The sequence below is a fragment of the Anomalospiza imberbis genome, chromosome 19 (assembly GCF_031753505.1).
Source record: "Anomalospiza imberbis isolate Cuckoo-Finch-1a 21T00152 chromosome 19, ASM3175350v1, whole genome shotgun sequence".
Lineage (NCBI taxonomy): Eukaryota > Metazoa > Chordata > Aves > Passeriformes > Viduidae > Anomalospiza > Anomalospiza imberbis.
In genome coordinates this window covers 10,270,449-10,294,424 of record NC_089699.1, presented here as the reverse complement: position 1 = coordinate 10,294,424, position 23,976 = coordinate 10,270,449, and the positions used below count along the sequence as shown (strand labels likewise).

At 42.3% G+C, this 23,976-nt stretch overlaps 1 long non-coding RNA gene across 1 annotated transcript; it reads right to left on the bottom strand.

The window, feature by feature from the left end:
• Positions 1-484: 484 nt before the first annotated feature.
• Positions 485-19,902, bottom strand: LOC137485330 (uncharacterized). The gene is made up of 3 exons (XR_011005280.1): positions 18,047-19,902; positions 17,019-17,141; positions 485-629 (listed from the first exon to the last, which is right to left on the bottom strand). It is a non-coding gene; the product is annotated as an uncharacterized lncRNA (long non-coding RNA).
• Between the last annotated feature and the right edge of the window lie 4,074 nt (positions 19,903-23,976).

Sequence of the window (23,976 nt, the reverse complement as noted above, 5' to 3'; positions counted from 1 at the left end):
ACTCTTTTGAAGAAGGTGTGTAAATATAAAGAGAATTATGTCCTATAGCCACCTTTCAGAGAAATATGTGCAAGGGTGAGTGTAATCAAAATAAATTATTATTCATTTGAGCTGTTTGGAGTTCTCTGAAGCTTTGCACAGCTTTTTGCAAAGCAGAGAGAAAACTTTGACTTGATTTGGATGACCATGATCTGACACAGGTGAGTGTTGGTAAAGCCACCTCTTGAAACAGGGCAAAAGACCCGCTCTAAACTCAATGAACCCCTCCCAGACCTCATTCAGAACAGCACTCAGTAACTCACCTGTGATGTGCCATGTGTTTGTTCATGGCAGTCTCTAAGTATTTCTAATACTGTAAAGAATTGTGAAGCATTTGCTGTAATTTTAGAGACTGTTATTATTTAACTACTCAGACTCTGGTGAGTAACTAGAAGTTCTGGCTGACCAGTAAAAAGAGCCAAGGTGTTACCTGGTTGGTGAAATCCTGGTTTACAGGCAGGTGCTCCACACCATCAGACACAGTTTTTTTCCCTTCAGAGGCTGCCAACCAAATGCACGCGTAGAAATAGTCATAAACATATCTGCTGTGCATTCTCTTGGGTCGTCTCTCTCTTTTTCTCTCTGAAACTCTAAAAAGAAAAATGCATTTGGAAGTGTGATGTGATGATGAAACATGAATTTCTGATTAGAAGTGTAATTACATTCCCTTTTGATGCCAGCCGATGGTGTTCACATAGGCCAGATCATAACATGTGCACTCGGCAACCTTAAACCTCACCAATTTCTCAGCTGCCATTTGAAGGTAATAAAGGAAATCCGTGTTTTAATTTTTAATATTTTCAATGCCTGTTCTTACAGCCATTATATACTTTGGGAATGAACAGCTGAATCCATCATCCTCTCTCCAATTCAATCTCCAGAGGCATTTTACCTGAACCTTGATGCTTTTTTCTCCCTCCTACACAGACTTGCTCTATTTTTACTTTTTATAACCACACTGTATATTACCTGTATATTACCAATAAGAACATTAACTCATAAAAACATTAACTCATTGGGGGAAAATTACACCATGAGAGTGCATTCAGCTCCCCGTGTATTTTGACATTCCATTTAGCAAATTGTGTTATCATTTTAAGAGTGAGTCATCTCAGTTCTGAACCACTGCAAGGGAGGTAGAAGGCTTGTGAAGAAGAAAATGTGAAGACAGACACATGTATTAAATCTGTTTTACATTGTGTTAGAACAGAGTGTCAAGAAACAGAGCTTCATCTCCCACATGAAGGACCTGGATGCTGAATGCCAAGGGGCAACTCTCATTGCAGGGCATTTGGTTGAGCAGCAGCTGGTGGAGCGGGTGCCTGCACTAGAAATGCCTCAAGAAATGCCAAACTGAAACCAAGGAGATGCGAACTAGAATATTTTTTTTTAATCAAGAAATAAAGCAGCAGAAACGAGTGGAAGCTTTGATGTTTCTTCTCAAATCCCATATTAGCATTAGCACTAAACAGATGTCCCATGTTCCACAGAAATGGCAGGTTTGGCACCTCTTCATGGTTAGCAAATTAAATTATGGCTTCAAATGCAGTAATGGAGCAACCTTGTTTTGGCTACAATTGGATCTGGAATTGGCTCTAGCTTTCCTTCCCTCACTGCCACATGGGGAGCTGCAGAACAAGGTGCTGCACAGGTTCCTGCTGAATGATACTGAGTCATACTGGGGTCAGATTAAAATAGTATCAAAGGGAGGGGAGGCAAAACAAGAAATTAGGAGTAGGGACAAACTCAGTGTTTTCCTGAGTTCCAATTTCACTGGACAAATTGTTTGAGATTCAACTGGATGTGCGTTCCAATAAAATAGCTACATTAATTAGGAGAACTCCCAGTCTGTCTGAAATAACACCGTGTTCTGGAGAGAAGATTGGGAGAGGCAGAAGAACTGGCATGGTCTGAAGAAAAGACAGTCCTGAGATAGGCACAAACAAAGGAAAAGAACCCTTTAAATATACCAGAAATACTGGGGAAGTTTTCTCTTTTTCTTCTCCTTTCCTGAGGCAATGAGATTTCAGAAGATTTGTTACAGAGTGGGAGAAAAACCCTTCTGTCAACTCACACTGCAAGTCTGCAACAACATGTCCACTTAATAGCAATAACAACAATGCCTATCTTGTGGTTTGGATACATAAAATAGCCACCTTATGCAGGTCAGGCTCTTTCCATTTCAAGGCCATTTCCTGTTGCTAGCAACTTTGCCAGATTTGAACCATTTGAGCTCAAATTCCCTTTTTGACTCTGTCCTAGGCTGAGTCTGCCTGCAATGTTGCCCTGCATGTGCATTTATGCCTAACTGGGATGGCTCATTCTGATCCAAAGTAAGAAAAAAACTTTTAAAATATTGCTTCAAAAACTTCATATCCCATGAAAGGAAAAATTACATTAAAATAATCTTGAGATATTTTTCCTGCCAGAAGAAGAGGAAAGCTTGCTATGTGCAAAGTTGATGCTACTCAAAAAAATTTCTGATGGTAATGCAAAAGTGCTTCACCCCAGACAAAGTCAGCAATAGACACAAGTAATGCTCTTTCCCAAATTATTTTTAATTTACTAATATTCTGACACATAATTATTTTCTTTCTCACATTGAAACTAATGGGACTTTTCCATTAAATTTATGGAGTCCCAAATCCTCTTGTTTGTATTTCTTTAGAATTCTACCCCCCTGTGACACCTCTTAAGGCACCAGGTATTACAACCCACTTATGCTATTTACTATTTGAAAGACCATTTTTTATCCCTTGACAAGGAGCTGATTATTCTTATTTTCCTGTCTCTCAGTACTTTTTTTCCTTCATAATTTGAAATTATAATTATTAACAGCTTAGAATAAAACATGAAATTACCCCTGACAGCACCTGGAGCAGAACTCACAGAGGAGCCAGGCCATACTCTGTGAGAGGGGCCAGTTGACTCTGCAATTAAATAATGTTGCCATGGCAATGGGGAGGTCCAGGGAATAGCTGGGTTACACTAATTAAGGACAGCACGGCTGGGAGACAGTCATGGGTGACTGCTGAGCAGGAATCCAGCCTCCCCCCCCCAGAAGACAACAAACAAGTTTATAAATATTAATAACCATTTGCAACACCTAATTGTGAGGAAGAAGGGGACGTTGCAGGGAAAAATAACGAAGGAAGAGGAGTGTGCGTGGCAATGCCTGTGCAGGGCTACACAGCAAGTGATGGCAGAGCCACTGCACTCCGTAACTCCCTTCTGAGTCAAAGCCATTGCCTCTCCAGATTTCATCATTTCTAAGGAGAGTTTGTGTACCTGGGACTAATCTGAGGCTGCCCTTACCCAGACTCGTCACCTGGGACCGGCCTGAGGCTGCTTTTGCTCAGATTTGTTCCTTCGGGCCAAGTAGAGCAAGAGACAAGACCTGCTGCTCATTCCATTAACAGCCATTAGTGTTCTGCCACAGCAAAAAGCAAATTACTCTTCTCCATCTGGCTCGCTGAGCTTGTGAGCTTGGCTGAAGGAGGACCTGGAGGATGGGACCTGCCCTTCCAGAGGTAACTTGGACTCAGTGACCAAAGCAGTAACACAGAGAAATTTGTCTTTGTGTGGTAGCAGTGTCCCATTTGTATGAGCAGGTCTTACAGGATGAAAAATGATGGTTTATTCGCATTTTAGTAGGAAAATTCCCTCTTCTCATCAGTCTTTTATAACACTGCAACAGACCTTCAGGAGATAAAGCTGGGCTAACAGCACCTGGTGGAAGTCCTTCAGAGGGAAGAAATAAGTTCCAGTGGCTTTTTGATTAAATTCTTATGAACAGAAATGAAAAATAATACAGTTTCCTGATACCTTGATATCAGTAATGGCTCTACTGGTTATGGGAAGGATATTCCTGTCAGAAACATTTCTGCAGGTCTACTCCATGCAACTCATTTTACCTCTCCACCACTCCTCCCAAAAATGAGAGAGCCAGCCAAGATTATTCAAGCATCTTAGATTTTAAAAATGAGACCTTACAGAGTTTCAGCTACTGAGACAGCTCATAAATCCAGTATTTTAGGTGGCAGCCCTTGGCAGGGAACAACCACCCCATTAAATCATGCTGGGCAAGAAACTGTCATTTCAGTGAATCATGAGAATTACTAATTCTATTATAATGTGTGCGTGTGTGAGGAAGGTAATTCAGGAGGAGTTTTAGTTCCATCTTTATGGCATCCTTCAGAAGATTATGATCCTGGCTGCTTTTCCCTGTTGTCCATCCAATTTCCAGAGTGACTGTTAAAAGTTTCAACAGCAGCAGTTCATAAGGACAAGCGAAGTATAAACCTTTGGAAAACTCATTCCTGTTTTGCTGCTCCCCTGGTTGCTGGCATTAACATCCCCCCTCCCTCCCTGGGCGTGCATTTACAAATGGGATGCAACACAGAGGTCCCAGGGCTTTGGTACCTTCATGGTCTTGTACAGAACAGACACATTTGGAGGTGGCTCAGGAAAACCAGATGATCACCAAAAAAGGGAACTGGCTCATCTGCTTGTGCCTGAGCTGTTGCACAGCCAGGAGATGAACTCCTGCTTACACGTGAGCTCTCTGTATTATTTACAGAGGAAAATAAGCCAGGACTGCATTTTATATTATTAAGGCCTCTTTGATTTTAAATTAGAAGCCTTTTTTTTTTTTCCTAATGCATACAATCACAAAAATGACAGTTAATTAGAGAACAAGCACTGTTAACTATCAACTGAAATTCTCACAGTCCAGTGGCTAAAAAATTCAAACATCAGTCTGCTCTAAAAACAAATCCAAGAGCAAAGCAAACAGTTCTGTCTGAACAATACACACAGAGCCAAGTTTTTGGTAGGTTCTGATTGCAAATATTTAATTTTGCACTCAGTTGTTATTTGGTGAGAGATGTGACTGTACCTTCTATTTGACCTTAGTCGTTCTGAGAGATATAAATGAATGTGAAAGATTGGAGAAATTTTGTCGTCTCACCATTACACATAAAATACATAAGACTTCTCTCAGATCAAATACATTTGCACTTTTAAGAGACACTAAATGGGTGCAGACAGATTTGATGTATTAATCCACCTGAAATAATACATATTACATAATTCATATTAGCACATTTCATGGGGAACTGCACAAGTCCAAAGTGTTGGTAATTTCAGGCCCATAATTTAAAAGTACCTGGTTTAATTCAGTGTAAAGGAAGAGATAAAAAGCAAATTTGTTCTCTCCTCCACTAATGAAATAGTACTTCAAGGTGCAATAAAGAAAAAATTTGGCTCCACTCAGTGCAGTCCGTGTTTGGAAATGGCATACGCTGTTCTCGATTCATAAAATCTTGCATGTGTTTAGGTACTAAAGAAGAAGTGGATGCTGGGCTTTGTCACCAGTGTTTGTAAGACAACTTTATCTATTTTTGCATTAGCAGATGTAAATTGCTGGAGGCAGCTATTAAGCACAAGTAAACATGTGTTGCCTTTTAAACACTGTCACTGCTATAACAGACCAATGGCATGATTACAAATATGTCCAGCGGGGCTTTCTTGGATTTTTTTAATCCATTTTCAAAGTATTGCTCATTATGTCCTGTGGTTTTTTTCCTATATGGTCCCTTGGCAGATATATATATATAGCCCAGTTGAAGCAGTGGGGCAGGGAGTCGTTCTCTGGTACATTTTGCTGTGTATTTCTGTTAACTCCCCCTCACCCTTGCTTGTGAGACACTTAACCACCATTTTACTTCCCCTCATAACAAACCAGAAGATGATCAGAATAATGTGTGATTGAGCCATACAGAAATTAAGGGCATGCCTGCTCTTTGCAGTAGAGCGTGGTAAAACCAGTTTTAGGGAATCTGTGCTTGTGTCTAATAAGCTGCCACAAGCAATTTGGCCCAATACATGGTGCTGTGTCAAAACACAACTCAGGTCCAAAGAATCAGGGTTAATTAGGGGTACTTACCCTGGCACAGCTATTTTGCCCCTGGTTTTGGAGCTGACTGGCAGCTTCCCCATAGGCTTGCTTAGAACAATGTGCAGAATTCCCTGCTCAAGGTCATACCAGAAATCAATGGCAGAAGCATGAAAAAAGCCCAGCTGTCTTTCATTCATCCCAGTCTCCAGATGTTCTCCTTCCCAAGCACAACCACCCCCTTTTCCCAGCACACACAAAGTGTTGGAGAAGCTGCACAACTTGTAACACAGGCAGAGAAAAAGCAGCATGGGCAAAACTCAATCACCAGAGCATCACTCCAATAAATTGTCCTGGTCCAGGACTATGGAAAATCTGGCCCTTTGCCTCTATCACCATGATGGATCTGCACAAATAAGTTACAGCTGTATTAAACAGTGGAGAATTTTGTTTAATAAATGCAGTTTTTACTTGACTACATACAGCCACCTTTGCTGGTGCCAGAGCCCTGAGGGGCAGCCCCTGCTTGGGGTGGCACAGCAATAAATTCTAAGTTTCCCCAGTCACTGCTGAGTCTCCACTGGAGATCCTTCAATTCTGTGGCCAGCAGCAAGATCTGACTCTTAATACAGGACCTAGTGACACTTAATGCCTAGAAGGAGAAATCCAGTTATCTGCAGCCACTGAAATAACACTGTGCAGCTTGTCATACTCAGTCCAATTTGTTCCACAGTCTCTCAGAGACACCAGGGAAATACTCCATTCTCCAGTTCAGCAAGCTTCATCTACAGTATATTGCTTCCTAAACAGTTGCTACAGTGGTCAAGAAAAATAATAGAGGCTTAAAACAAAACTACAGGCTTTCCACCATGACTGTCACCAATTTCTGTTACTGAATTTAAATCTAAAGCCGTTTTCTCTTTGAGGTAATTGCCAGTTTCTTCTGTTTTCTCAAGCTGCTTGCTTTGGTATAATTGTGCACTGATTTATACTTGCTTTTGACTTCACTTGCTTAGTTGTAAGTGATGGATAAAATGGCTCTAAATTTTGCTGCTTTAAACATTTCTTGAATCCATAGATAACATAGACAGACTGACTTTCTAAGTTATTGTCATCTTTGTTTCCCCAAAATCACAGTAGCTGAAAACATTATGGTTTGTTTTTTTCCATGCACAAACAAAATTCATATCCTTTCAGCTTAAATTATTTTTAGATGGTGAGGTGCAGGAGTAAATACAATGACAAAGCACAGTGGGTTTCTTTTAATATATTTGGAGCAAAACCAAGATGGAGCTGTTTGCAGCACACAGCAGACTTCCAGAAAATTGCACTCACAGTAGATGGCAGATGTAATAAATTTCCCTGCCTCCAGCCAGAACATCCAAGCTCTGATTTCTCTGCCCCAAACCAGCAGAGTAAGAGGGAGTTCTGATGAAAGACTCTTTTTGGGACTGTTTTTCTTCAATTCATTGCCACTGACAAAGAATTCCTCCTGATCTTGTAAAAGCTCTTTGTGGGAAGTTTGTTTGGCAGCTGCTGGCACAGGGGGGAAGCAAGAATGACTCCCATTCCTCAAAAACACTCAGGGCTCTCATGAGCAGCACCAGGACTTTCTGAAGACACTGTGAAGATAACAGAGCACTTCCAAGAGTGATTACCACAGCAAGAGAGAACTGGATAAACACTCAGGAAGAAATGACCAAAGGAGCCATCCAATTTTTCTTTTGATTATTTTGTTTCATAAATCTTCAGACAAGCCATCACCTTTTCCATTTCGGAAATCAAATCTCAACTTGATTCTCCTTGCCAGTAACAAAACAAAAGATGCTCTGTGTCTGTCCATAGAGCCCATCACATGGCCTGCAGCTATGACATCTCTTCTGGCTGCTAAGACTGAAAAAGGAAGAATAAGAGCACAGAAGAAATGCTTTTGATGATGTGCAAGGCCCAGAAGGATCCACAACACACTAATTTAGCTCTCTGTGCTTACAAGGAATAGCTCTTACTGTGGGTTGTTACAAACTAGAAGAAAGGGCTCCTTCAGTGGGAAGAATTTAACAGCTTCTTCCTTGAAGAGTCTTTTAAAGCCATATTAAGGAAAAGAAGAAATCAATAAATACACTTGTTGGAGGAGGAATTCCAAAGCTGTGGTCCTGCTGAGGCCAGTCCTGCCCTAGGGAGCTTAAAGATGGACCCAAGGTAAGGACTCTGACCTCAGGAATGCAGTGAGGTTTGACTTCACCCATGAAGTCATCATAAAAAAGTAAATAAATCTGAATGTTCCCTATTGTGACTGGATGTGTGGGTTGGGGAACTTGCAATGTCCCTGACTGGAAGTCTGGAGAGTGGATCTTCACCTGACATCAGTCACACTCTCCCTGTGACAGCCTTTCCTTTGTTACTAAAACTGCCTGTACTGCTCCTTACAGTGCTGATCCCATTGTAAGTATTTCAAACCCATTTGTTTGGCTCATTGTTTTTTTAACTGAATGGAATAATGGAAGAAGTACTTAAACCCACAAGAAACCAAGCTTTCCACACTGTCACAGAGCCCAGTGCTGAGCTGCAAGTGTCTGCCTGGCTGGGATGGACTTCTCAAGCCCTCCACATTAGCAGGCAGCAAATGTCCCCTGAATGTGCCACCTGGCACAGCTGCTCGATGCTTTCTAATCCTCCTGGAATAGCATTTTCCAGACAACTCCTATCACACAACTGAACAGTCTCTGTTATATTTGCAAAATGAAGTCAAATTATTTTGACATCTCCTGCAAGAAACCTTTATCATCAAAACTTGGCAGAAGAAAAAGACAGGGCTTGTTCCTGATCTAATGGTTTCCCTCCTCCTTCAGGTAAATTCTTACACTGGGAGACATTTGCATCTCAGAGCTGATTTTTCCTGCACACTGAACTAATTCTGTGCAAAAACCGTCCAGCACAGCATTGCATAATAAAGGAGAAAATGTCAGTTTTCTCCTCTATCCAAGCTGTGCTGAAGGCAGACAAGTTTACAGCAGCCCTTTCCTCTGCACCTCTCCAAGTACGTCCCTGATTTATGGCAAAAAGAAGCTCCAAGTCAGAGCTGATTTAACTCACCCTGCTCTGGCAAAGCTGCAGGAGCTCTGGCAGCAGCTGGAGCTGCAGAGCTGTAACCAGGGCTGCTGTTACTCATCTATATTTCTGATATTTCCATGCATTGAAGTTGTTTCCTGCTGGGCACATCTGCTGCAGTTATGGCCTCATTCTACCACCATGGAGAAAACATGACTGTGTTTTCCTGAGGAGGAGCTACTAAACTCTGACTATGAGGAAAGGCAGAACGTGTGGCCTTGGAATGAGAGGGGCCTGCTCGGAAAACCTGACTCCAATGAGCTCACACTGGCTGCTGAGGGAATTTTGACTGGCAGGTTTTGCTATGTAGTCCAGCTTAGGAGCAAAGAGTAAGGTGAGATAAAAATGAGATAAATTTATGGGTTTCCACAAGTGATTATAAGGCTTTCCTAGACAGCTCAGTTACACAGAGACATCTACTGATGGACACCTTTAATCCTGTAGATCAGAAGCAAATTTTCTGGAGGCTACGTATTACCCATTATTTCACAGAAGAGTTGTGCCTCAAGCAGAAGGAACAAAACAGATCTTGTGATTAACCTGCTGGTAATTTCTTTAAGAAAGCACAACTCTTGCTACAGACTCTCATCAGGAGTTTGCCACGTGCCTCATTTTACCACCTGTAACCTGCCAACTGGAATTCTCCCATGTACCGTTGTCAGTGAGGATGGCAGTGTCCACACTGGACAGCAGCTGTTTCTTATTTGTGATTATATCACACTGTGCTCGAGGATGTCCCAGCTTTGGTGTGGTCTGTGGCCTCAAGGGATAATACAGCTCCTCCAAATGTGACCTTGTCTTCAACACCCCAATTTCCTCCCTATCTCAGCAGCATGTTTAAAAGTAACATTTGTGCACTCAGCTGAAGTGTTATAGGAACTCTTTTATTACTTCTAAGCCCAGCTATTTGCAATTCAGAAGCTTCTCTTACAACATTAAAAGGCTTTGACAAAATGTGGAATTTCTGGAGTAGGCTCCAACAACACAGTTTCTTCTTTTCATCTTCTATTTCAAGGAACAGTGATAGCAAAAGTTAAATGCTGTTTTTATTTAGTGGTGTTTGATTGAGAGATTAAGGCTTGAATTTCTAATTTGAAGAGCAATTCTCAATGGAGATGCAATATTTGTCTTTGTTAAAGACAAGGTAACCCTGAAATTGCAATCTGATGCTCTTCAAAAGTTTTAAATTTTAGGAAATTATAGCTTTTTACCTTAAAAAAATAGTTTTATGATCCCAGACATACCTAACACAGGATATATGTATATTTAAATTTAAAAAGTAACCCATATAACCTTCAAGCAAGGTACCTCTTCCAGCCACCAGCAGCCTCCCAATAAAGCACCTCTTGATCTTATTTCATGGCCACCTCCCCTCAGAACATGTAAATCCTGTTATTTGCAGTTGTAGTCCCCGTTGTCAAACCAAATCCTTTCCAGTTCCAGGTCATCCCAAATCTGCTGTGCAGCAAAATGGAGTGTGGGGATACTTATGAGGCAGACATTTAGAAACAGTCTTAAATCTCCCAGATATCCTCTGCATAAGGAAATACCATTCTGCAACATCATCAGGCAAAGGCATTCCTCTCTTCCTCCCTCAGTGCCCAGAAAAACCAGATTTCTTCCTGAAGACTCCTATACAGGTCATGAAGATGTGGGAAATGAACTGTTTTCCATCAGGCTACAAGGGGTGAAGTCCCATCACCACCTCAGCTTCTCCACAGAAAACCAGCAGTGAAGCTTAAGTTTTTCACCTGAAGAAGCTCAGAGCTGTGTCCCCTGGCCCAGCTGAACCCTGAGCCTTGGCTGAGCTGCAGAACCACAACCACGAGATCCCAGTGAGCAGAGACCTCCCTGGGCCCCTTGTGAAGGGTGGCTTGATCTCAAAGGCTGCAATTACAGCTCAACGTGACTGATCCTCACCATGGCAGACCTTGAGACACACAAACCTGCCAGACTCATCATCTGTCACTCAAACAAAATGCCAGTGACCTACAGAGAGAGCTCCCCTCACCCAGCAGATTAATTCATTATAAAATAGCTGTATCCAGTCTGATGGTTGCAATTAACTCATGGGACTGTCAGAGCTTTCAAAAACATAAATCAGGCTAGAGAGAGGAGGAAATGACAGACAACAGCAAGACCCCAGACATTTCAAATGAGAATAAAAGTGTTTCAGCCTTATTCACAATAAAATAATTTCTATCTGGAAAGCACTGTGACTATTTATATTCAATGTTGTGTTAAACTCTGTATAAAGCACCTGCTCCAGGCCATAGCAGCTTGCATCCTAAATTGGTCAAAGGTGATGTTGTCACCCTCATTTTACAGATGCAAAATACAGTCACAGAGATAAGAGGTGACTTTACAAAACAAGCACGACAAACACATGAACTGAATTTGAGTTCAGATGGTATATGGGAAAGTTTTAACTGAAAGCCTTCCCTTTCCTGTGAGTGAATTTCCCAAATGCATACATCCAAATTCCTGTGGCTTTCACTGGATTAATGGATTTGAATTCCTTCTGTTTCTACCAAATTACATAGGCTTCCCACTTACAAGAAAATCCACCAAGGCTCTTAGAAGTTATTTCTCTCTCTTTCCATTTCCTTAAGGGAACCTGACTCCAGGCATCAAATACAAAGGCAGTTCTTCTGGGGACTTTCAAAGTTGCTTTCATGTCTGCAGCTCTTTGTGCTGAAGTCACAGGCTGAATTACTGCTGGCACAGGAGGATGGGCAGAGCCTGGATCTGGGCAGTGTGGAGGTGTTCTCAGGCAGAAGCCACAGGCACTTTCCCTGCACAGAGCAGGCAGGATGCAGACAGGAGGCTCCTTGCCCTCAGCTGAAAGATTGTCTCCTCCTCGCTCCTTCTCTGGGATGTGGGGTTTTTTTGTAGGGCATTTCAGTTTTCCTGGCAGGCAGACTCCAGAGAGTGGCTGATTTCCACTGCCCCAACAGCATATCCTGATCATCGTGTCTCTACTGTGACTGCTTGCACCATGGAAGAAACAGATAAGTATTATAGGATGGAAATTAGATGAATCCTATGTTGTTGTTTTTTTTTTTTCTTTTTTTTTTTCTGAGTACAAGGAAATAGCAGCTCTACCCTCATTTGGTCCCACTGATATTGGGTAAGGTGGTTGGAGAGCCTGGACTGCTTTTGGGGAGCTCCACTGCAAGGCATCACAGGTCTGTTGAGCAGGGAGTTTATAGAGCAGGCTCTCCGTGCTAAGTGAAATTAAAACAACATCTGGCATTCTGCCTCTAGCACAACCTAAAACCAAGTCTCCTAAACTGATGCTTCAGAGGGCAGCAGAATAAATAAAGCCCTTAGCAATATGTCTAGCCAACCATACAATGCTTTACATGAAGAAAAACATCTTTCCTGAGCCCAATAGGAAATCATTTTGTGCCCTGAAGCATGAGATTTGTTTACCCTTAACTTAACATGCATAATGCTAGTTCTGTCTTTTTGCAATGAAATTATCCATTCTCTTTATAAATCTGGCTCTTCAGAATCCCCTGAAGAAGCTTATGGCATAAGCTGGAGAAATAAACCACTGGAATGAAACTGTGAGGGAAATTACTGCTATTCTTCCTAAACTACCTCAACATCTACAGAGGTTGGACAAAAGTTCACACACACAGGCAAGCACTCAGCAGTATTTTGCTGCTAAGAGTGGCACATTAAAGTCTTGTCTAAATAACAAGATATATTTCATATTTAATTCTCCTTGAAATGCAGCCTGAAAAGTGCAAATCAGAAAGAAAACTGGAAACATGAGTGTTTTTCTTCTCACATGCAACACAGTTTTGGAGACTGAGGTTAGAAATACCATGGACATTTCAGACAGACACCAATCCTTGGTGCAAGGGGATGCCCCACTGGGGGCATCATCTCATGGGGTGGGTCAGATTCCATTGCACATTTTAAAGATCTATATTTTCATAGAGGAAACATTGCTTCTACAGAACAATTGGGCCTTCTACTACAAGATTCCTTTCCAGAAGTATGGATTTACACCCAAATATTAATTTTTTCTGAAATCAAAAGTCATGTGCTCTTTTTCTCCTTGAGAAGCTGCTTGCAGAGGTGAAAGATCTTCCTTTTGAAGGCTCTCCAGTGAGAACTGAAACCATCATTCCAGAGAGGATGAGGGCTGCTAATGCACAGCTGATATACCCGTCAGTATTGACGAGAGCAATATTTGCTGAAGGGCATAACAAATATCTCTCATATTCACATGCAAACAGCAGTGCAAGACAGTAAACAGTGTGGTCAGAGCAGCACAGCTTGTTTTTTCCTTCCTTGTTCCTGCTGATGTGCTGTGGCTGGTTATCTCCATTACATCCCTGGTATTCAGTCTTGCAGGAACTTGTTGCAGTTCCCACTTGTTGCTGCTCTCGATGACATAATTTCCATTACAAATATGGAGTGCACTGTAGAAAGACACCCCAAAAAAGTTAACTAATCATCAGGTGAGCTAATGCAGAGACAATGGGGGTTCACAAGGACTGCTGCAGCCTGCTAAGGTTAAACTCTCCAGGCTCCTCTTCACAGTTAATTAAGAAGGATTGGCCCTCCCATGATAAGTTTGAGGAGCTAAATTAGGCTCTTGCTCTGAGGTGCAGGATCTTGATCATTAACTATAATAGGGCCCAGATACATCACGTGCAGTGAACAGGGGCCTCACAGCCTTCACTTTGCTCAGTTCTCTCACCAAGTTCAGACCTGCAATTCAGAGCATGCGAAGTTGTGAGTCTGGGTTCTACATAGACTGTGACCTTCAGGCCATTTCAGAAAATGATTTAGGACACTTGAATTGGGTGTTTTTTCTTGCCCATTGCAAGTCAACGTCAGTGCTTGTACTCTTTTTTTTTTTTGGGGGGGGGGTGTTAAATTTTATTTTTAATTTTTAATTACTTTTCATCAGGCTGGGCTGGGCTGGACTGCCCACTCAAGCACTTGGGTGCCAGCACTGGTGCAGGGCAGGTGATGGCTCGGTAGCAGCTTGTGTTTAGAGCACCCTAAAGCAGTTAACCTGCAGCTTTAGGTACTGGAAGTCAGATGATATTAATATCCTCCTTCTTTTTTACTGCCATGATAGTTTGGATCACATTTTTACTGCCATGATCACTTTGGATCACTTTGTATCCTTAAACCAGTCTCCACCAGTCATTCTGCTGAATCTCCCTCCTTGCCAGTACTCAAGAAAAGGAATTTCAGAGAAAGACAGCCAATATCAAAAATTCATTATTGCTAGAGGATAAATTCTATAACAAAGGCTTAAGGTAGGATACAAAGCCTAGGTGGGGAGAGAATGTCTCTACTGCAGAGCCTGTGCACTGGGAAAGCCAGATAAAGGATGGGAGAAGAACACCTTATCCTTTGTTCAACACAAGGCAAATTATTGGCTTACCTTCCTCTCCATGTCAGCTTTTCCAACAAAACCCAGCCAACCAAAACCACACAAAAACCTGCTCTCGTGCAAGAATTTTTGTTAGAAGTGTTTGTATGTTTATCCCAGTACAAATCAGCAAGATCACAGCTAAGCTATCACAGCCTACCAACCCAAATCACAGCTCAGCCACTCCCAGGCACCTCAAAGGAGGAAATAAAGATGATTTTCAAAGAATCAGTCATCTAATTAATTCAAGGTTGTTATATTTTGTAAATATATATTAGTGAAGAAAAAAGCCTTAAACTTGTTAGCATTCACTCATGCAAATATTGACATCCAATAGGAGTACTCCCCTGAGAAAGGGTAAATGTACACCTGAGTCTCTGTGGACTTTGAGCTTAGATTTCTTGAAAAAATAGCTTTTTGAGAATTATTCATTTTGTTATATATTGCATAATCTGTAGGAATACTGATACAATAATATGAATATTACTGAAGTACTGATTTTATAAAATATTCAGCTGGTCTTCTATTACAGGTGAGGGATAAGACAGATACTCATAAAATGAACTCAGGAAATAGGACAAACAGTGACATTATAACAAATGTTATTTGTTCCCTTGGAGTAACCAAGTTTATTAAAAACAAAGGCTGGTTAATATTTTATATTTGCAAACATCTTTTCCCACTAATGCCCTAAGGCATTTTGCAAGCTACATGCAGACAACATTTTAAGTGCAATCCCTCCTCCTGTACAGCCCAGTTGCAAAGTTCTCAGCTGAGTACCCAGCTGCCTCCCACACACTGGCAGCCCCTTTGTGAGGCAAGAAATAAACCCATTAAATTTCATCTAAATACCACTGCTGACACCCAGGCTAATTCAACATTTAAAGTCTGGCCAAAAAACGAGATAAGTGCTCCTGCTGAAGTGAAGGGAAGGCAGGAGGTGTGGATGTGCTGGTGTCTGCACTGCGGTGCACATCTGGATAGTCAAAGTGAGGGCTTGGGAGCCACTGCCGGAGAGAAGGTTTGGAGAAGAGGCAGAGACACACATTCAAGCTTTACATTTGCTAGACTAGGACACTTTCCACTATCCCAGATTGCTCCAGCCTGGCCTTGGACACTTCCAGGGATGGGACAGCCACAGCTTTTCTGGACAACCTGTCCCAGGGCCTCACCACCCCCACGGGGAAGAATTTCTACCCAGCATCCCATCTAACCCTGCCCGCTGACAATTTAAAACCATTCCCCCTGTCCTGTCACTCCATCTCTTGTCCAAAGTCATTTTCCAGCTCTCTTGGAGCACTTTTAGGCACTGGAAGGGGTTCTAAAATTTCCCCAGAGCCTTCTCTTCTCCAGGTGGGCATCCCCAGCTCCTCCTGCCTCCACAGGTGCTCCAGCCCTCTGAGCATCTTCGGTCTGCAAAAAATGCACCACTAGAGGACAGTGGAAGCTCAAAAATGTGTGGCAGAACCCCTGGTGCTGGGAAATAAACTGGAGATTTGGAGAGATTTGCTGCAGCAAATTCAGTCTGTAAATACCTGCCCACGCCTGTCTCATCTCGCAGTGATCCCGAGTGCAGCAGGTACATCCAGCCAGAGATTCCCGGGGGCACGGGGGCAACTGTTGCAGGGCATGTAAAATGGGCTGAGATGAATCGAAATGCACTGCTGGGGAGCTGCCCCCCCAGCCCATCAACGAGCAGCCGTGGCAACCACTGCAGTCAGTGTTTAGAGCCTGATGGGTGTGCCACGCCGGAATATAATTGTTGTGACTCAGAAAAAAATTAATCAGCCAGCAAAAGAGGTGGCAGCTGTTTCTCTGATTCCATTTCCATACAATTTTTAGTGTTTGCCTAATATCTTAGGAGCATTTCTAAACACAGCTAAGAATATCCTAGCTAAGAATTCCCTAGTGAATCAATGACTGGTAAGTAAAAGTAGGTTTAATTTTATGAGACCAACTCTACTATTTCTTGCTAAATAAGGGATACAGATAGAGGGAAAAAAAACCCAAACAAAAAAAGGAAAATAGAAGTCTCTCTTCTGTATTGCAGAGCATATTGCATAAACACATTCTGGCCAGATCTGTTTGCATGAAAGGCTCTATAAAGGATTCATATGATTTAAAAGCAGTCATAGAAGATGTAAAAGGTGTTGCCATAGATCTAGGGACAGGCATGCCAATGAACTGTGATCCTGAAGGAAGTACTTAGCTAGAAAACACTTCAGGTATTTAACTCTCCAGCACAGGAGTGCAGTTCTCCCTAGGTTCATCACATACATGTCTTTAAGTGACAATCCTTTAGTGGCAGTATGACATATCTCTTCTCCTTCAGGGTGGTTCTAGATTTAGACCTCCCATGGTTTTAGCCCAAGTTTGGTGCCACCCCTATAGTTTCTAATTCTGCTCATGTTTCTCCCATTAATTTAGAACTACCTTACCGCTTGCAAGGCAAAATATGTGTAAAAATACATCACAGCCACAAGCACCTTTCACATTTCCATGTCTTGGACGACTTTACAACCAGCATCACAATGAAATGGCTGCATTTAGTTTTCCAGCTGTGGTCACCTGCTATCCAGGGTGGGGATGATCTTTACAGCACAGAAGTTTGTGAGTGGCCTGTGGCTCTGCAAGGAGTCAGTGGCAGGAGACAGAACACAGAGTCCTGTCTTTAGGTGCTCTGCTCACTCACTGGTGGAGGTCTAATGCCACAATACACATGTGAATAGTTCTTAAGAACATTTCTCCACTCTTTTACTGTCAGTGTATGGATCATCCTTCCTGCTTTCCATATCGTTCTCAGACATGGAACAAAATTTTAAAAGCCTATTATGCTATTTGCCTTTCAATTAAGTGCAGTGGACCAGAATGCCAGGGCATAGGCTGGGATGTGCTGGCACAGCCCTTTCTGAGCAGGACAGATCCCAGTTTGCAGTGGTGAAGAGCACCGTGCACTGCTCCATGCTATACCCTGCTGGGAACACAGGCCAGTTCTCAGACTAAATTTTGCCTTAGGAGGTGTGGAAAGAATTTGGCAGCTTATTCCAGTCTCCCAGCCTTGCTTTCCCTCATATGGAATCACAGCAAGCATCCAAAGCAGCAGAATACTGTGCCAGTTTCTGTGGGTTTGGCTGGGCAGCTCCCTGTTGGCGTTTGGCACACAGCAGCTGGATGTTTCCTGGCAGGGTGGGAGCCCTGGGGGGCGATTTTCAGCCTTCTCGAATTACAGAGCTGCTGTCAATGAGTTAATGCCCAGAGGAAGAGTAGTGCTGGGCTCCCACCCTGTGTGGAGATGAAGCACTAAAAGATGTACAGAGAAATGCGGCCTGCCTTGATAGCTGCAGACTGGAACGTGGACTCTATTAAAATTCACATCCTGCAGCTCTCAGGCTTGTTCATGGTGAAGACAGGAATAAATGTAGGAAAACAAAGCAAACCAAAGTGAACATTGGAGGGCAAATGGACTTTCTTTTTTTTTTTTTTTTTGCTTTGAAAGCACTGTTTACGGAGAAGAAGGTCAGAGTCACAACCTCTTGACAAAAATACCTGAATACCCGCCATGTATCTAAACAATGGCAATAGCTTGGTTTTCATACTTAATATGGCTTGTGAGGGGTGAGTCAAGGTACACAACCCAGTCCTGTGCAGTCAGGGAATCACCTGATTCCGATCAGGCCCTGTCTGTGACCTGTTGTCTTCGACAGCCCAGGAGAAACCAGGTATCTGTTTAGTTCTGCTGTAGCATCACACAGAAAATACACTTTAAAGTGCATAATGGGGAGCAGGAGCTCTATATCTTCTCTGCAGAAAGGATTGGATTTTGAGGACCTCTACTCAAAGCAGGGTCATTAAAATGTCAGTCCTTTATGCTGTTGAAACCCACTTCTACTTAAAGCAGTGGAAGAAGCAGAATACACAATGTTCAGTGTGCTGGTTTAAGAAATCTAAACTTAGGGAAACATCTGAAATTTTGACACTCTGCGGTCCTGAAACATATGTTCAAGGGATTATTTCAAGTACTTCCCCAAATTAAGGAAACCCTTTCTCTTTGCTGAGACCTCAGTTCACTCCTGAAGCAGGAGTTATCTGTGAAATGCACAACAGTAGTTTTCATGACTAAGAGAGTGTAAGGCTCAGGGAAAAAAAAAAAAAGAATGAAAGGAAAAAGAAAAGCAATCTATGTTCATTTTAATGCCAGTATACTATTAGTCAAAATTCCCAAGGCAATCTCTGTTTCCACACATCAGTAAATAGTTTTCAATTTCAGTAGGTCTAGCAAGGACTGTGAAACTTCAAGTGATGACTGGGAAGCCTGCCTGTGTGTCTCACATCAGAGCAGACCCTTAATACTTCAATTTCTGTGACCTTTCCAGCATGCCTATAGAGGGGTATTATCCACTGGAGAGAACTGAAAAATGATCCTCCCTGATCCCCACTGTTTTTTCCCTTGCAAAATTATCTCTCAACTAATCCAGATGGTGCAAAAGAGCCTGATGAGAAGGGCCTGGCTCTGAGTGTGGATGTCAGAGGACATGCCCTGCATCTCTCTGGAACTGCAAATGAGGCAGATGTTTGTCATTATTGCCCACTTTTGAAGTACCAGCATTTCTTCCTAACTAAGCACCTGCTGCAAGCAGCAATCAAGCATCACCTTCTCTTCTAATGACCACTTAGGCGTGTAATAAGTTGAATTTCATCTTGCTGATGAATCTTATTTTAGTTGTTGGGCATGACAGGGCATTTCTTTACTACAAAGTGAATGGAGACATCTGGCTTTGGCAGGGTGACTACAAATCAGCTATGTTTGACCAGTGTCTCTCCCGTTTCACCTTAATTTGCTGACACTGGAGCCAGCCGGGCTTGCAGACCCAGGCAGCAAAGCAGACTGCACAAGTCAGGCTTTACACCTGCCCTATTTTGCCTAAGACAACTTTATCTCCTGTGGTGTAAAATGCTTTACAAATGTGTTCCTGTCACGTGAATGGTGCCAGTGCTGTTTCACCCACTAAACCTGTAAGCACAGGGGAGATATTCCCATTACAGCTGCCAGCATTCCTGGGAGCCAAACAAGCACCCAGTCCAGGCCTTTCCTCACCACCTGTCCCAGTTCTGCACTTACGCAGAGAGGCAAGAGAGTGCTCTGATCCAGCATGTGACATAGTTTGCACTTGTTTATGTTACTGCACCAAAGGACTGAGAATCAGCCTCATAATCTGGGGTTAGTGCTGAGAGACCGCTGCTGTTTCATCCACTCTGTAATAGCTTTCTTCCTTCATGATGAGTTATTGCACTCCTATTTTTGGCTGCGTTTCCTTTGGAAAGTTGGCACAGAAATATTGGTTGGTAGACACAGGCCTGCCCTGGCAATCTACTGTTTTGGAGGTTGTTTGCTTTTAACTAATTCATTATATTTCTGTACTGCAGCATATATCACTTGTTTTACCTTCCAGCTCAGAGTGTTTATTAGACAACTATTCTCAAGAAGCTTCCCCAAGACAAACACTTAACCCACAGGCTCCTTGGAAAGCCTGGCAGTCTGTATGACCAAGCACTAGTAAACAAAGGCAGCTCAAGTACAGAAATGTACACCATTAATAATATTTTGCTTATTAGTGAAAACTTGCACTAACATCAGTGCTTTAACATGGATTCATCCCTGAAGTAACAAGAGCTTGTTACAGAGAGATTTTGCAGATTAAGCCTGGGCTGTGCTGGCTTCTCTCTCTCTTTTCTAATGTGATTGTTCTCCATGACCCTAATGTATGACAGTAATTTTAATGCTGGTACCCTGTCCATTGCAGAATAATAAATGCCAAAGATATTTAAAGATACCACTAGTCAGCCCTGACTCTGGAGCCATGAAGCAGTTCCTGTTCCTTAAAATCCAACTCCAGCAATTTCATGTTGGTACACTGTTCTTCTCATCAGGGAGATTTGGTGGGGTCCCCTTGGAATTGCTGTTCCTGTAAGGGGCTACTGCAGATACCATTTACTGATCTCAGAACGACCCTGAAGTGTCTGTCAGTTCAGGCACAGGCTGAGGGAAAAATACTCTTCAGAATACTGGAAAGGCATTAGAACTTCTTCTCCACTAGCTGTCATACAGATTGTGTTCACAAAATTAGTCTAAGTTCAAGGAACTTCCTGCAGCAAGGGGATGGTGATTTATAAAGACATGGCAATACTAAAGATAACACAGGCCAAAGTCCACCCCACAGCAGAGCACTCCCTAATCTTGGAGAAGAGGTCCTGGACAGAAAGAGACACAATGGAAGGCAGCATTTGATATCCTCTCCTGTCTCAGGTGCAGGGTCTGGTGGTGCAGGGTGAGCTCCATCCTCCTGCTCCTCCAGGAGAAGCTGATCTTGAGCATCCTGGAGGATCACCACTGTGGTGGGAGCCAAACACTGCAGTTCTGAGCCTGCCAAATACCGAATTTCCAGGCTTCCTTTATAATCACAAAATGTAAAGTGTTCCCTGGCACAGAAGACAACTCGTTACCTGTGTGAGACAAGTGCAGTGGGCTCACATCATCCCTGCTGCTCCCTGGGGACACAGCCACGGAAACTGCACAGCAGAACGTCACAGACATCCATCACAATGAATAATTCACTAAAGAACATTCTAGATCAGAAGTTATAAGCTTTACCAAAGAGAAAACCCTACTCTTCTGTCGTGTGTAAGCCCCACTATGGAGTGGCCCCAGTTCCACTGTGACTTTGTGGGTTCTGAAGCTGTAGCTCAGCCCAGTGTTGGTAAAAAGTTAATTTTGGGCAGTCAAGGGCTGACTCCTCACTACAGCCTCTGATGCTGCATTCCAGCCCAAGCCCAGGCAGATGTGAGCAGGGATGATTTTAGTGCCATCTTGTGTATCAAATTCTCACCCACAGAAGCACAGCCCAGCAGAGAAACATGAAGACCAGAAATGCAGTTCATAATCTCCCCAAATCTTGAGCTTTGCCTTGGTTTTAAAACCACACCTTGCACCACTAGCTAATAAAGAGCTGCACAAGTAAACAGAGCTTTCATCTTTGTGCTGCACTGCTGATTTGTAGGGGTTCTGAGTAAATCTCTTTGGATGGTTAAGAAAAGCCTACAGCCAACCATCTGGGCTTGTGCTGCCTCTTGCCTTTTGTTGACATCAGCAGTCCTTGAAATGTTCCCAACAAAGCATAATTTTTTTTATTTTCCACACCTGGGTAATTAAAACAGGTATGCATTGAACACTGGGGCCCATTTTTAAAAGACATCATTTTCTCAACCCATAAATGTAATTTTCTATCAAATTAAGCATTTCCACACCCCATTTCTCCAGCACTTTAGCATTTTAATTTGAAATACAGTTGATAGAAATTAGTATTTTCAAGCAGCAGCCAGGTTTGGATACAATTCTGGACTAAGTACTCGCCTTTTTTTTTCACCTCAGTAGTTTATTGCCTTGGAGTGCAGCAGAGACGGTGAGAAACGGAAGACAAAGCAATAAGAAGGGGAAAGGTACCTCATAAAATGGAGAGAGGAGGGCAGGAAGATATGATTTGTTTTACAAGAGTAAGCCTTTCTTGGTAGAAATACCTATTGTATGAAACTTGATTTTCAGTGCAGCATTTTGAAAGAAAGCCTGGTCAATTCAGAAGAAATAAGACATGATCCCTATAGCAAAGCCATCAGCTTAAAAAAAATGTCCCAACTTAGAATTCTGCACAGCTTGGTTACCTCAGCTGCATTCACAGATTCTAGCTGAGCCCCAAACAGTCAATAAAAACCCACTGTCACACAAGAAACAATTTGTTCACCAAATTACAAACAATATACACATCTAGCATATCTTAATCAGATTGATTGTCCTGGAGACAAAAGTTAATAATTCAGGCCAAAATATCTACAAAGACTGAATTTTGAGAGCTGATTTTCCCTTTTGGAGTGCAGAATGAAGCAGCACCATACTTGGTGTGGTGTTAGGGCAACTTCTCTCCAGCGATCAAACCACAATGTGCTGCTGAAATTCAAGAGCTCTGTTTCTCTGCTTTAGTGGATTGCAGCCCAACCAGAGGTGTAGCTTAATGCTTTTTTTTTAATTTATTTTTTAGCACTAACTTCATTATATTTATTTATGGTTGTGGTGGAATGGTTACAAGTCACTCTATAATTCACGGATCACTCGTGTAATAGGAGCTGTTAGCTGTCACATCAGTGCAGATGAAGCCAGCTTTGACCAGTGAATTACTGTCACAATAAACTCCTCTCCTGCAGATACCAGTACTATTCTCGGAGATGTAGTCTATGTTAATTTAAAGTATTTTAGTAAGGAACCTGAAAAACTAAAAAGAGTCAGTCTGCTACCAATCCTTGGTCTTGCTTAGAGAACTGCACCTCAAATAAACCTATTTGAATATGCAGAAAGTAATGAGTTGCCCAACAAGGATAACTGGGGAATAACAGCAAAGGGAAGGACAAATCCTTGCTTGGCAGATGATTTACTGCCAAATGTATATTCATGACAAAGGTGTGCGAATGTGAGCTACATTTTTGACACTGGTAAAGAAAGCCAGAAAACTAAAAAGGACAAAGAAAATGTAAAGAACAATTGAAGATAATGATGGCAATTTGTCTCCATATTCTGAGATAACTAATCCACACTGAAGTCGTAATTATAGAATGTTAAAGAGATTATACATAAGCTCTGAGGCACAGAGTGAAGATTGAGTTAAGATACTGAAATTATGACATTTGGGGACTCATAATATTTTGATGTTACCCTTTCAAAATTCAGGGACAATGGCAACACAGTGAGCATCATTTCAGTTGTCAGATGCCTGCTATTCCTCTCCCTTTCCCTGTTTCTCTGGGCTGCAGGCTCTGACAGAGTGCCTGCTGCCAGAAAGCAGCCAGATAAATGATGTGACAGTCCATTTGGTTGGGGACGACAGCTTTACTCCTCGGGTTGTCTTCTTTTGATCACTATCACACTTCAGAAAAGGCAGTTCATTTACTCAAGGGCTTTCTAAACCTTCAAGTTTCTGCCTGTTTATTTCCAGACCTTCTTTTTTCCCCCAGATGGTCTCATTTCTTGCCCCCTGATACAGTTTTGAGCTGCTAATGTTCCACCTGTCAGGTAGGGCAGTGTGTGGCACCCAGGGCTGGGCTGTGGCAGACTTCAGCCTTCATTATCCTCTTTTGTTACCAGCCTTGGAAGAGCTCCTGGAACAGGGAAGCCTCCCCATCCTGCCTAGAACAGCTCTGGATATTCCTTGTTAGTGCACTGCAGATAAATGCAATGACAACTGCTTGAACTATTTAAAATGCACCTTTCCCTGCTGTCAGCCAAGCCGCTCCTCAGGAAGAATAGAAGGAATTACTCAAATGTAGAAATTCAAATCCTAGGGAGGAAGGAAGAAGACTCTAGTAAATAAATAGTAGCTATTTGCTGTTAATTCTATTATTCTGTGCTAGGGTAGTTTTTCTGTGTAAGACAACCCCTTTAGTTTACTGAATAAAGAATACAGAATGCTGATTACAGAACACACCT